General features: G+C 51.8%; 1 protein-coding gene across 5 annotated transcripts in view; it reads left to right on the top strand.

Annotated features, from left to right (window-relative positions):
* The window catches only part of LDLRAD4 (low density lipoprotein receptor class A domain containing 4), a 428295-nt gene that overhangs the window by 40918 nt on the left and 373579 nt on the right, over nt 1-13798 (top strand). The window lies entirely within an intron of this gene.

The following is a 13798-nucleotide window of genomic DNA, read 5'->3' as shown; positions in this document are numbered from 1 at the left end:
TCAATCCATCATCCATCCATCCATCATCCATCCATCATCCATCCATCATCCATCCATCATCCATCCATGCATCCATCCATCATCCATCCATCCATCCATCCGTCATCCATCCATCAATCATCCCATCCCGTCCCATCTTGGTAGCATGAGCAGGAATGGATGGGCGGAGGCTGAACCTGTGGGACCCAGGTGGGCAGGCGTGGGCATCCTGGGCAGGTGGAACACGGAGGATGCGTGGTTTGGAGAAGCCGCTTCCTGCACTGCTGCTCCTGTGACTGACCTTGGGCTGTGTGGTCTGTCCAGCCTCGGTTCCCTCTCTTTAAGATGGGTGTAACAGGACCTCTCGGATTTCTTGGGAGGCATTGGGTGGATTATGGCAGATAAATTTTGTAGGCTAGTGGGTGCTCAGTACAGGTCAGTTACGTCCCCTGAAATAGAGAAGGCCCTAAGTGATTTTTGGATAATCTCCGGAGAGCACACCGTGACTTCCATTGGAGGTCATCGCCTTGACCTCCTTATGCCCAGGGGCAGCTGAGTGCCCACGTGCCAAGGCGTGGGCAGTGTGCCCTGTTCCGCTGCGAGCCTTCTCGGAACCCTGCGTAGAGCCTGCTCCCTTCCACTCACCGCTGGCTGGTGTCCGTGGACACTGCCCTCCCTGGCCTTTTGGTGGCCCTGTCAGGGTCCGTCCTGAAGCCTTTCTTTGTCTGAGAAATCTGGCTGCAGAAGATTTTCCTTTGTGTACTGTCGTACATGCCTTAAATGTATTGGGGCGCTTTGCAAATCTTTCTCTAATCCGTTTTGACAAATAGCCGAGTAGTATTGGTTTTATGTGAACTTGGCAAAATTTGCTCCCGTTCAGGGTGACTGGGGCATGTGACAATTTGTGGGAGGTGGCAGGATTCTCGAGTGTAGCGTTTCTCTGACTCAGCTGACTATTTCCTTTTTCCTGTTGCTTTATTATTTTTTGTTGCTATTCTTTCTGCCACCCTCTCCCTCCCTCCTTGCAGATGCCTGTCTTCCCAGGACTGTCCTTGTGTTTTTTGCTCTTTTCTCACATAGACATCAATGGTGGGTCCATCCTTGAATCCCTACTGTTCTATCCGGTGACTACCATGGTCTGGCAGCTCTAAGGGCAGGGAGCTCATCTCTGCTGAATGCAGCCCCTTTGGGGGACACCGTGGCACCTAGAAACCTTCCCGGGTGCAGGTGAATGTGCCTCCCTGTGGCCTCCCCTGGCTGGGATTCAGAGCAGGGCTCACTTTTCTTCCCTTTGTTGGGACGAATGTGTCTGAAGACACTGCCGGTGCCCCACCTGGTTCCCTCTTTTCCAGGTCGGGCAGCCCAGCTTGTTTTCCCCATCCCTCCTGTGGTACGTTGACAGCTCCCTCACTTCTCTCCTAGGTGACAGTGCTGGGGGCTTTCAGAGCTCAGCTACGATGGACTGTGTCTTAGCACAGCAGGCGCGAGGAAGTGACGAGGGCATTGGCAATGGTGAGGTGCTGGGGCACATTAGTCCTGGCTCCAGGGAATAGCAGAACTCTGCCCCTAACATTCCATTTGCTGGTGGAAAAAGACCAGTGGATTCTTGCTGTTCTACTTGCTAGATGATAGATTTTCTTCATCTTGTTTACCAAGAAAGAATGTGGCTTCTTAGCCAAGGACTCGATTTCTGGTTGCTGGTGAACAGTTTTCAGAGTACTCTGAGTCTCTTCATTTGCAGAAAGGGAACTTTGAGAAAATGCCCAGCACAGTGCCTGCCTGGGACAGAGTGATTTCAGCAGATGTTTATAGAAATCCCGGTTTAGTTCAGGTTGGGAACTGAGAATCCTTGCTGCTGTTGTTCGGTTTCCGGCCTCAGACCTTCAGAACCTTTGGGGGTTGTATCCCTAAACTCAGCCGTACCCTCGAGGCCAGGTCAGCAGAGTGAGTGAGAAGCCCACTCGTGCCATCAACCGTGTGCTTAGAAATGTAGAGGTTGTCATTAGAAAGTGCAGTGTTTCTATCCTACTTCTGAATTTCAGGGAAGAGCGTCAGGATTTGTAAAGACTTCATCTATATTGAAGATGCCCGAGAGTTAGGCTTACCCGGCTGCAGGCAGCGTGCCACCTGTCTGCAGTGCCCGTGCTGTGTCTCAGGAGGAGGGACTTGGCGGTGGGGGTGGGGGAGAGGCAGGACTGCAGGTGACACCGGAGCCTGAAAGCAAAGATGAACAGAGGGAGATGTGGGAGGGAGCTGTGCAGAGCAGGCCCACGCACAGGTGGAAAATCTGGAGTCCCGGCGGTTCAGCAGCGTGGAAACTGAGTCCCAAAGGCTGTGTGGTGGAAACTGAGTCCCGCATGGGTTCTGTGGTGGAAATCCGAGTCCCGCGGCGGTTCAGGCGCTGGAAAACTGAGTCTGCAGGCGGCTCTGTGGAAACCGAGTCCCAAGGTTCTGTGTGGTGGAAACTGGAGTCCCGTGGCGGTTCTGTGGAAACCGGAGTCCGTGGCGGTTTCAGGTGGTGGAAAACTGAGTCCGGCGGTTCTGTGGAACTGAGTCCCCGGTGGCGGTTCCCCAGCGGTGGAAACTGAGTCTCGCGGCGGCTGTGGTGGTGGAACTGAGTCCGGCGGTTCTGTGTGTGGAAACCGAGTCTGCGGCGTGCTGTGTGGAAACCGGAGTCCCGTGCGGTTCTGTGTGTGTGTGGAAACTCGAGTCCCCATGGCTCAGGTGTGTGGAACTGAGTCCGTGGGCGGTTTCAGGTGTGTGTGGAACTGAGTCCCTGTGGCGGTTCTGTGGTGGAAACTGGAGTCTGTATGTTCTGTGTGGGAAACTGAGTCCCTGCGGAGTTCCCAGGGAAACTGAGTCTGTGGCGTGTTCTCAGGGTGTGTGGAAACTGAGTCCGTCTTGATTCTGTGTGTAGAAACTGAGTCCGATGCGGTTCTGTGTCAATGAAACTGAGTCCCGTGCGGTTCTGTGTGTGGAAACGCTAGGTCCTGTCGCGGCTGTATGTATGGAAACTGAGTCCATGGGTTCTGTGTGTGTAGAGCTGAGTCGATGCGGCTGTGTGCGTGGAGCTGGTCCGATGGAAACAGTGTGGAAACTGAGTCCCGTGCGGTTCTGTGTGTGGAAACTGAGTCCATGCGGTTCTGTTATTGTGAAACTGAGTCGATGCGGTTCTGTGTGTGGAAACTGAGTCCCGTGCGGTTCTGTGTGTAATGGAAACTGAGTCCCGATGCGGTTCTGTGCGTGGAAACTGAGTCCCGTGCGGCTGTGTGTGTGGAAACTGAGTCCCGTGCGGTTCTGTGTGTAAACTGAGTCGATGGGCTGTGTGTGTGGAAACTAGGTCGATGCTTGGTTCTGTATTGTGTAGAGCCTTCAGAGTCCCGTCGGGTTCTGCCAATCCAATTAATTAATGAAACTGAGTCGGTCTGAGGTTCTGTAGTAGTATTGGCCAAGAAACTGAGTCCCGATAGGCTCTGTGAAATAATGTGGGAAACTGAAGTCGATCTTGGCTCTGTGTGTGGAAACTGAGTCGATGCGGTTCTGTATTAGTAATGGAAACTAGGTCCGTCACGGTTCTGTGTGTGTAGAGCTGGTCGTCTTGGTTCTGTGTGTGTGGAAACTGAGTCCCGTGCGGTTCTGTGTGTGTGAAACCCCAAGGTCCGTAGGAACCTGTATGAAACTAAGGTCCAGCGGTTCTGTGTGAAACTGAGTCCCGTGCGGCTCTGTGTGGCAAACTGAGTCCCGTGCGGTTCTGTGTGTGGGGGCTGAGTCCTGTGTACCAGCCTTCCCGTTGCCATCTCAGGGATCCTCAGGGCAGCCTGGTGAAGACAGCGAGGGCACGGGATTGCAGCTGACACACAGGGCTGTGCAGTGAGGCAGGAGCTTGCTTGGGAGAGAGGCAGGGAAGTCGAGGGCCACCTGGCACCTTCTCTGGGCCAGCTGACCTGGGTTCAAGGCCCAACTGTGCCCATTGGCAGCCATGTGACCTTGGATGCTTCCCTCAACCCTCCTGTGCCCTAATTTCTCCATCGATAAAAGGAAGACGTTGGTAATCGTATTACCCACCTCATGGGTTCTTATAAAGATGGAAAGAATAAGAACCAATCATGTTCCCAGCTTGAGACACAGCTGGCTGGTCCTAAGTGTTTGTTATGGTTAAAGTGAGGGAGTCCGGCTTGGACTGCGGACCGCCTGACTGCGTTGCTCTCCCTCTAAAGGTCATTACTGGGTGGTAACCGAACTTCAACTTCTGCTGGATTCGTAATCTTATTTCACTTCATAAAGTCATACAATCAACACGACTTTAGAATGGTAGAGGAAACTTTGTGTTCCTCAAGTACTGTTTAATTAAAAAAAAAAAGAATTTTGGATGAAACTAATATAACCCTGGGGTGGGCGAGTCTGGGGGGGCTTGGGAAGGGCTGTGATGGAGCAGAGTAGGACACGGCCCCGCCCTGTCCCCTCTGGCGGATTGGGCCCCACCTGTCCCCTTCCAGGCCCGGAGTTGCAGTTGGTTGAGTGGGTGGGTGGGCACCGTTTGAAAGAGTGGGGGCTGGGTGCAGGATGGACCTGAGTGGTGAGGATGCGTCCTTTGAGGAGGTGGCCCTGCCAGGCGGCTGCTGTACGTTAACGGCCAGAGAAGCTGCGGCCACAGACCTGGAGGGCTTCCCAGCCCTGCCCCCCGAGTGGTCCTCAGAGTGGGCCTTGCTGCTCTTTCCAAAGGGCGCCTGCAGACCGTTAGACAGTTCCTTGGCCCATGTTCAACAGTGTGCAGGAAAATGCTTAGAAAGTGAGGAACGAATGGTTTCTGGAGTATTTGCCATCATTCAGTCCCACAGTGTCCCTTTATGAGTTTAGCTAATGAGGAGTTGACTTCTGTCTGCAGATGTTCTGAGCCCGATCGCGTAGGTGACGGCATTCCTGGCAGGGAAGCCGCTAGCCTGTTTTCAGAGGAGACGTCGTCCTGTGTGTGACGTCGTCCTGTGCTTCCTTCCCCTTCGCGATTGCCGTGCAGGTTGAAGATGGTTTCGTGCTTTCCTCTGCAGATGGCTGTTCTGTGGACTGTGTGAGGTGATTCTGCGTAGCCCCTCCCTTCTTCCTGGATTCTGAATCTGGATTGATTTTGTTTATGAAGCTTTCTGAGATGCATTTCGCTGAAAAGAGTAGTTGAAGAATGTGTCTGGAGAAAGCACGGGGTGCATTTTACAACAGGGGTGCTGTTTCACAGAAGCATTTCGAGTACGGTCTTCCTGAACCTACAGACTCCAGTGTTTCAGGGTTGGGGGAGGCATTGGCAAATTGATTTGTAAAACTATGTAAGAGCCCTCTCTTTTCTTTTACCTGAGTTAAAGCTGAGTTGCCCAAGCCAGAACCTGGTGCCGTTCTGACCCCCTCCTGGCTCCCTGATCGGTCCACTCTGTCACCAAGGCATGTGATTCTACCTTCGCAGTGTTTTCCACACGGCTCCTTTCCTCCTGCTGTGGTCACTGCCTTCCGTTCTCAACATTTCTTGCTTGGACTTTTGCAAAAGCCTCCTAACAGACTGCCCTGGCTCCAGCCTCCGCCGTCTCTCCCCTCCTTGTATCCTTCCCTGTGCCTTCCCTGTGCCTTCCAAACTCCTGGTCCGGGATCTCGTTCTGAGAACCTTCTTACCACCTAGCGGCAAGGCTGACCTGTTACTGCGTGGCTCTGAAGGTCAACGCCGAACTTACCTGTGTGGCCTGGCTAGGGTCTCTGTCTCCAGCCCCCATTTCACTCAGTTCCTCTGGGGACACTCGAAGCCCTCCCGCTTCCCACTGTGCCGCCTGGAGCATGGCTTCCTCCGTCCTGCAGCCACACGGCAGCTGGCCAGGTGAGCCCTTTTCTGGGCTCATTGCAATTTGTCGAAATGTGCGACAGGGATGAATAGCTCCGTGCACCCAGGAGCAAGGCATGCCACGTCTCTTCATTTTTGTGGAGGAATAAATCTCCTTTGATCCCTGACTCACTGAGAAAGATGAGGTGGCTGATATCGGTCATCTGGGGACTGTCCTTCCCAGGCACGTTTCCGAGGACTTGTCACTCAGCCACACCCGGCCCCACTCCCCAGGGCTTTGTTGGCCGTGGGTCCTGCTTGCCTGGTGCTCAGATCTTCTTCAAGGTCTGCTGAAGTCATCTCCCGTGGGGGTGACCCTGGACCCCACTCTGCTGCCCACAGCTCAGGCCTCCAGGGGTCCTCCTCAGCCCACTCCCCACTACTCCTGAGGTCCTCGCCATCCCCCAGGTGGGCCCCTGTTCTTCTCCCACCCCTGAGCACTCAGCCTCCTCCTCACCCCCGAGTGGATCTGCCTGATCTAGGTTTAGAGCTCTGGTTTGGAGCATCGATATGTTTAAGCATTATCTGGGGAGCTTGTTAAAAATACGGATTCCTGGACCCCACCCCAAGAGATTCTGACTCAGATGCTGAGATGGTGCCCAGCAGTGAACGTGTGTTTTAGCAAGAATGCCCCTTGGCACAGTGGTTCTGTAGTTTGGACAATGAGTAGCACTCGCCCAGACCTTAAAAACAAAGGCTTTTTCGGGGCTTGTTTTTAGGGCTCCCCCAACTTCTTCCTGTGGACCCGGGAACACAGAAGGTCGTTTTGCTGCAGAGTCCGCGTGAGCCCGCTGCCCTCAGCCCTGCATTCACAGCTAACCCGGGAGCTCCTCGAGGGCAGGGCCTGGCTTCATTCTCCCGCACAGCTCCTGTGCCCTGCACTGGGTCTGCAGCCAGATGTGGGCAGGAGCGGTCCTGGGGACTGCAGACACATACAGACACAGCCCGCTGAGGAAGGCACCCAACCTGGGCTTGGCTTCCCCTTTCTTTCCGGCACGGGGCTCGAGTGTGCAGAGGCGGGAGGACGCTGAGGGTCTCTGGTGGCTGCCTTCTCCAGATTTGGGCTCGGGCTAGACACAGCTGGGAATGAGCTTTGTTTTGTTTTGTTTCGAATTGGCATAGTGACCGTCTTAGGCGGGAGGCAGGCTGCGGCAGGGCCTCCACACTCAAGCGCTGCCTGGCGACGGCTTCTCCGTGGAGGAGAGGGAGCTGCTCTGAGGCGAGCCCAGCACCGCAGTCCTGGCCAGACTCCTGGGCAGATCCCTGGAGCCCTGTCCCCACGTCACCCTTGGAGCTGCCTTCCGAGTGTTAGCTACAGTTTCAGTCACAGCCTCAGAGGTGGCACGTCACTGACTAGGAAGAGAGTTGAAGCGAACAGAATTCTGAGTACGAGTAACACTAGGAGCTGCAATTTTTATGTTTAGTGAGGCAGAAAATCCTCCACGTCAACTGAAGGCTAGATCTACGTTCATGTGGAATCTCTTTGTGAAAGAACAGCATTTTCTGAGTTCAGGCCTAGGTCCTGGTTAGAATGAACAGGATAATGGTGGCAAGGGGGAGGTTCGTGAAAATATTCTCAGACTGCAGGTCCGAATTATGAAGGTGACTGCTGACATTGCTTTAGCAGTTCAGTGACACCTATCTTTGCAAAATGTACTTTCACTTGTAAGGGCCAAATAATTCTAACAAACATTTTTTGGTATGTAATGATGTAGATGTAGAGTGATACACTTTTTTTTTTTTGCTGTGCACTTAAAAATTATCAAAATAATGTTTGGAACTTCTGGAAACTCTACTTCTGATCCCTGATCGGTTTCCACACACACACATGTGTGTGTCTGTGTGTGTGTTGTGTTGTTTTTAGTGTGTGCACACAGGCCTGCAGCATTAGTAGTTGTCGGAAGAGAGGTCCGTTCCCTTCATTTTAAAGCCAGCACCACCCGTTCCACCTGTCACATGTGGTGGTGGAGTTTGAGAAGAATGGGGGCAGTTTGGTCAGGATGGTGAAGCTGCCCGGGGCATAGCCTGTGAATGCTAATTTACTTTCTGTAAACAACCCCTGTGCTGTTTGGTGTTTGCATGTATGAGATCAGCCATCAGTTTTCGCTCAGATGCAGCTCCTGCTCCTGTCTAACTGAGATGAGCCTCACCTCAGACGCTGCATGTAACTCAGCTACTTCGTTTGTTCATTCTCATCTTTTGCTTTTCTGGAAGGGTTAAGCCGGAGGCTGGGGCCCCCCATTCTGGCTGATTGGAAATCACACGCGTGTAAGGATTGTCCAGCAGCTCTCCTGAGGCCCCTGGTGACAGCTTGCATGCCATGAGAACTGGCACAGCCTGTGAGTCACCCACTGTCCTTCCTGAGCTTTGACTTAAGGTAGCACGGGCAGACCAACGCATTCTTTCTTCTTCTTTTAAAACAGTTTTTTAGAGATGAGGCCTCACTCTGTTGCCCAGGCTAGACCTGAACTCCTCACTTTGAGCCGTCCTCCCACCTCGCCTCTGTGGTAGCTGGGACGACAGCTACTCCTCCCAGTGCACCTGGCTTGACGCCGTCCTTTTTGTCTTTTGAAACTCTTGTACTTTCCAAGATGTACCTGGAGAGAGATTTTCTCTTAAGTTTAAGACTATAGTTTTCTACTGATTTCCTTTGTTTTCTTGTCCCAGGGCAGAATATTTTGTTCCTGTTGATGGGCTGTGGATGGTGCCACTCCGCCTCCCCGGCCAGTCTGTCCTGGACTCTGTCCTTCTTCCTTTGTCTCAGTTCCTCCTTCACCCTCCTCCCCGCTCGGCTTGACTCTTCTCCCTGCCCCCCTCCCCTGTTGGGATTCTGGCCTAGTGGGAGATGGTTTCGTCTGAGCATCTGAAAATATGGGGCTTCTTGGTCTTTCTATGCACATCTGAGCAGACTACTGAAGGCAGAGGACAGGAGATCTCTTAGGGAGTCAGCAGATGCCAAATGCTGTGCCTTCGGACTGCCTCTGCTGTCTGTTATAAGCAGCCTCACACCGCAGGCTGCCCTTTAGCTGTTCCCTCGGAATGCAGCCTTGTTAAGCCACTGCCAGCGTTTCCCCTCTTGGCGTCCCTTTCTCTTACCTACGTCGTTAACTCCAGACTCTGCTGCTCTCTTAAAGGCTAAAGTAACGGGCAGAGTGAAACCCTGAAACGGTTAGAAGCTGTGCAGTATTATATTGTAAACCTGTAAAAATCCTTAACAAAGTTAGTGGCTTGGAAAGATTTTCATGAGAACTTCAGCTAAAAGGCAGTAAAGTAAATGCCTTAAAATAACTAAACTGTGGCTTATAACAAGGCCATTGTTTGGCAGTGTCCACTTTTTAAAGACTTTCCAGATCTCGGAGGAGGAAATGATCCTGAGACAAAGTAGTGATTTAAAAAATGAAGACAGTAAATTAACATTGACATTATTTGCCAACAATTGATTTCTTGTCTTCCAGCTTTTTACCCCACATTCTGAATAAATTGGACCCTGTGAAGAACTAGAAGATTAACTTTAGGGTTTTTGTTTGATTGAAATTGGTTTTGCAGACGTGGAAATTTGGCAGCATGTGTGGAAACCAGCAAATCAGTTTACAGTGTGCTGTGCTGCTTAGTTTATGAAACCCACAAGAATGAGGAAAGGTTGCGTGTCTTTGGATGCGAGAAGGCTGAACTAATGTAGGGTTTGCCTTTTCTGGAAGTTTATTTTTACCCTTATTAATTTAGTAGCTTGTAGAACAGCATGTCCAGACTTGAACTAGTTAATAGTGGCTCCCAGGCTGGGCAGGATTTCAGTGCCAGTGGTCTCATAGAGAAAGTACTGAGAAATATTCTAAGAATGGTGTAAAATGAAGAGGAACTTGGTAATCTTTTTAAAACACGGGCTGAGTGAAATGTAAGCAGCTGGCTTACACACAATGACAGTCTTTACAATCAGATATTACGCTCTGAACTAGTGCTCTGATGAGGTAGTAGAAGCTTGTCTCTATTTTCAATTAAAATGATCCGTGAATGTGGGAATATTTGGAGCATCTGTGTCTTTTCAAATGAACTGGGGTAGATGATCTTTTTTTCTTTTTTTTTTTCCTGAGGGGAAGCCCATTTGCGTGGTGGCTTCTGCTGGTGGCATCGGTGCCTGTTTCCCAGCCTGCTGGGGCCCTCGCGAGCGGTCTGACGTCATGCTCACGCTTGAAGTCGGTGTGAGTCGGCAGTGTGGGAGCTCCTTCCAGAGACGCGTGCTCTTTTCATCTTGAACGGTTCATGGGTTTCTGCAGCAGGCTTGGTTTCATTCTCAAGCTCAGTGTCCTCATGGCCTTCTTCGACCCCTTCCTTCTGGTGCCCTCTTGGATGTTCTGTCCTCCATCCTCCCGCGTGGTCCTGTCCATCACCCGACGTCCCTGTTAACTTGCTTATGGGTGTCACTCGAATAGCTGCCTTCTCAGCAGGCTCTCACTGCTGTGGATTTGAACAAGTGTTTGTAGGGGAGTCGAGGCAGGCTACCGTGATCTGCAAACACACCAGGCTGTCTAGAGCCGTGTTACTGGACTGCCGTGCTGGTGTCTCCTGGGAGCTGGTTAGACGTGTGGAGGCTGGGCATGGTGGCTCACATCTGACGTCTCAGCACTTTGACAGGCCAAGATGGGATGATCTCTTGATCCCAGGAGTTTGAGACCAGGCTGGGAAACATAGCAAGATCCCAATTGTACAAAAATGTTAAAAAGTAGCTGGGCGTGGTGGCATGCCTACCTGTGGTGCCAGCTACCTGGGAGGCTGAGGTAGGAGGATCACCTGCACCCAGAAAGTGGAGCCAGCTGTGAACTGTGATGGCTCCACTGTAATCTAGCCTGGGTGACTCTGTCTCTTAAAAAAAAAAAGAAAAAAGGAAATGTAGACCCTCGGGACTCACTACAGATGTGTAGAGGCTGAATTGGCTGGTCGAGAGGGTAAAGTATGCTTATTCCAGGCCTATTTGCATTACCGCGTACAAGTTTATCAAAGCATTGGAAGGTGAGCAAAGTGCGTTAGCAGTAGACTGTGTTTTCAGTGAGTTATTTCAGAGCACTGGATCCAGGACTTGACCGGTAAAGTTTACGCACAGAAAATACAGATGGGGCGAGTTCTGTTTGGCTTGAGCAGAACACAGCTAGCTGCTTTCTGGACCCTGCCTGGTTGTGCTGCGAAGGACCCTTCCTCAGGCTGCGGTGGGAGAGGCTGCGGCGGGAGGCTGCGGTGGGAGAGGCTGCGGTGGGAGAGGCTGCGGCGGGAGGCTGCGGCGGGGGGCTGCGGCGGGGGGCTGTGGTGGGAGGCTTCTGTGAGGGCTAAGGTGGGGGGCTCTTGTGAGGGGCTGTGGTGGGAGGCTGGAGAAACTCTGCAGGAGCGGAGATCAGAGCCGGCACTAAAAGCGATCTCCAATAGAAGGGAAGAGAAAATGTATTTCAAGCAATGAGACTATTGTTTTTAGAAACTAAAGTTATACATGTGATACATATGTATGTGTATGTATTTAAATACCACAACCCAGAGTGTGTTTGTGTATGTATGTATTTGGATGTTACCTGTGTATATATGTGTACATGTGTATTACCTGTGTCTATATGTGTACATGTGTATTACCTGTGTCTATATGTGCACATGTGTATTACCTGTGTCTATATGTGCACATGTGTATTACCTGTGTCTATATGTGTACATGTGTATTACCTGTGTCTATATGTGTACATGTGTATTATCTGTGTATATATGTGTACATGTGTATATATTGCATTTGAAATATATGAAAGTATACGATGACTACTACTATGGGGGATTTACAGAGGAAAGATCAAACATAGTTTAATGGAGGAGAATGATCAATAATAGATGTTTATTATTGGCTCAGTTTACCTAAACAACAACTAAACACATACACCAATGAGCAGTGAACATTTTGCCATCCGGAAATGCTGGGAAATAGGGTGTCGTGATTTTTAAACCATTCTAGTTAGTATAGAACTGTCCTATTATACCATTGACAGACTTAAATAATGAGAATCTAATGAGGCTTAGCTAAGACTCAAGTGACTGTAACCGAAGTTGTTTCTTGCTGCTGATGTAGATGACTGGAGGGTTCCCCGTTTCTCTGGCGTCGTGTCGGTGGGTGTTCAGTGCCTATGTGGAAGCAGCGGTGCAGAGGGACCCTCTGAGCCCGTAGAAGGCCCGTTTCCTAGTTCCCTGGGGGCTTCCAGGGCACTCTCTGGGTACTTAGTTCACCAGGTCTTTCTCAGTCCGCCGAAGGAGGCCGTAGCTACCCGGGCCGAAGGGAGTCCGAGATTGAGAGAGGCCTCTTCTCATTGTTCTTCCCCTTGTGATGTCCTCAGCATCTGACACAGGGCCTGGCACGTTCAGCATCTGATAAGCCCCTGTTGCGTGAAGGCCTTGGATGCCGGTAACGCTCCCCGAGGTTGGCCTTGTCCCGTCTTCCTGTAGGTGGCTGTGGAATTTTTGACGCCCAGGAGGTGGGGCCTCTGAACTTCGCTGCCTGAGCACTTGAGCCAAGAGTGTTAGTTGACGTTAGGCACATGGACTTCTTTTGCTTTGACTGGCAGATCTTGGTTGAAGGGAGAGGGTGGGAAAAGCTGAATCAGCCCCTGGCACAGGGACTGCTCCCAGCAAGTCAGTTTCCACCCCACCCACCGTGCAGTGCTTTTTTTTTTTTTTTTTTTTTTTTTTTTTTTTGAGATGAAGTCTTGCTCTGTTACCAGGCTGCAGTGCAGTGGTGCAATCTCGGCTCACTGCAACCTCCGCCTCCCGGGTTCAAGTGATTCTCCTGCCTCAGTCTCCTGAGGAACTGGGACTACAGGCGCCCGCCACCACGCCTGGCTAATTTTTGTATTTTTAGTACAGATGAGGTTTCACCACGTTGGCCAGGATGGTCTTGATCTCTTGACCTCGTGATCCACCTGCCTCAGCCTCTCAAAGTGCTGGGATTACAGGCGTGAGCCACCGCGCCCGGCCCTCAGTGCTTACTTTGAGGGATGCTGCTGACCTGTGCGTGGCAGCTGTGCGGGGCCTAGGTTGCCTTGGTCCAGGTAGAAATCCCCTAGAGGGTGTCGTGGGGCTCGTGTCTGTGAAGAGACTGGGCACTTGAACTGTGCCCTGGCAGCGGCCGGAGGTGGTGCTCTGTGCTCCAGAGGAGGGGACTTGCCAGACGGCCGTCGCCATTCCTTGTTTGTTCCCGGCAAGCAAAACTGGACCACTTTATTGTTGCATCTGGTTTGAAGAGACCTTCACTTCTATTTGGGGAGAAGAAAACCCAAACGCAGCGAGAGAGCTGCCAGACAGTGCCTGGCTTTTGCCTCCGTCCCGCTCCTCCTGGCCGAGTTAGTGTCCTTGGTGTCGCCCCATGCTGCGTGCTCCACGCGTATTCCTCGGGTCTGAAAGGCGCTGATGAAATGCTTGCTGCGGCTTTGTTAGGACACAGGCGGTCACGCTCTAGGCTGTTGCAGGGACAGCGGCGTTCTGCAGCCTGCAGGAGCCATGGCCAGTGCGTGGTCACTCTGCATGGCAGCCTTGTAGACCCGGCCGGGACCCTTCAGGGACAGCTGGAGACCTCCTGCTGCTCCGTGACTGGGGTTACCATGACCCCTGTCTCTTCGCTGAGGCCAGACTCAGTGAGTGCAGGTTCCTGGTGCTGGCCAGTGAGGCCCCAGGAAAGTCACACCTACGGTCGGTGTAACTCGGCTTCAGTCTGCTCAGAATAATGCAACCCTGTGAGCGAGATGGAAGCTAGGGAGCTGTGGTGCATCAGCTTGTAAAGATGTTAGAAAATTATCAAAACAAAAACCATGTGGCGTTTACAGGTCGAATGCATGAATGGATGCACACGTGCATTTTACGGTGTGAAACTGTCCCTGATGCGATAATCAGGTGTGTTACGGCATCTGTGGTGACGGGCTGGGTCCATCTGCAGCGTTTCTGGAAAGAGCATCG

The sequence above is a fragment of the Papio anubis genome, chromosome 19 (assembly GCF_008728515.1).
Source record: "Papio anubis isolate 15944 chromosome 19, Panubis1.0, whole genome shotgun sequence".
In the NCBI taxonomy this organism is placed as follows: domain Eukaryota; kingdom Metazoa; phylum Chordata; class Mammalia; order Primates; family Cercopithecidae; genus Papio; species Papio anubis.
This window is presented reverse-complemented; position numbering and strand designations above follow the sequence as displayed.